The sequence below is a fragment of the Schistocerca piceifrons genome, chromosome 2, assembly GCF_021461385.2.
Source record: "Schistocerca piceifrons isolate TAMUIC-IGC-003096 chromosome 2, iqSchPice1.1, whole genome shotgun sequence".
Taxonomy (NCBI): domain Eukaryota; kingdom Metazoa; phylum Arthropoda; class Insecta; order Orthoptera; family Acrididae; genus Schistocerca; species Schistocerca piceifrons.
In genome coordinates this window covers 162,130,548-162,131,033 of record NC_060139.1, presented here as the reverse complement: position 1 = coordinate 162,131,033, position 486 = coordinate 162,130,548, and the positions used below count along the sequence as shown (strand labels likewise).

The window sequence follows — 486 nt, the reverse complement described above, 5'->3', positions numbered from 1 at the left end:
GTCGTCTTTGCAACGCCCTGCCAAAATAATATGTCGTAGATGTTCAGGTAATTTGATTAAGCAAATGCGGATGAGTTCTGAGGGGCTGTATGGGTTTGACAGGTACTGATTCTTGTGCAACATTTCTTCAAAATTTCCAGAATGAGATTTTCACTCTGCAGCGGAGTGTGCGCTGATATGAATCTTCCTGGCAGATTAAAACTGTGTGCCCGACCGAGACTCGAACTCGGGACCTTTGTCTTCCGAGGGCAAGTGCTCTACCAACTGAGCTACCGAAGCACGACTCACGGCTGGTACTCACAGCTTTACTTCTGCCAGTACCTCGTCTCCTACCTTCCAAACTTTACAGAATCTCTCCTGCGAACCTTGCAGAACTAGCACTCCTGAAAGAAAGGATATAGCGGAGACATGGCTTAGCCACAGCCTGGGGGATGTTTCCAGAATGAGATTTTCACTCTGCAGCGGAGTGTGCGCTGATATGAAACT

At 47.7% G+C, this 486-nt stretch overlaps 1 non-coding gene across 1 annotated transcript; it reads right to left on the bottom strand.

The window, feature by feature from the left end:
* Window positions 1-205: 205 nt before the first annotated feature.
* Trnap-cgg lies at window positions 206-280 on the bottom strand. Its single transcript has one exon. It is a non-coding gene; the product is annotated as a tRNA-Pro (tRNA).
* Window positions 281-486: the final 206 nt, after the last annotated feature.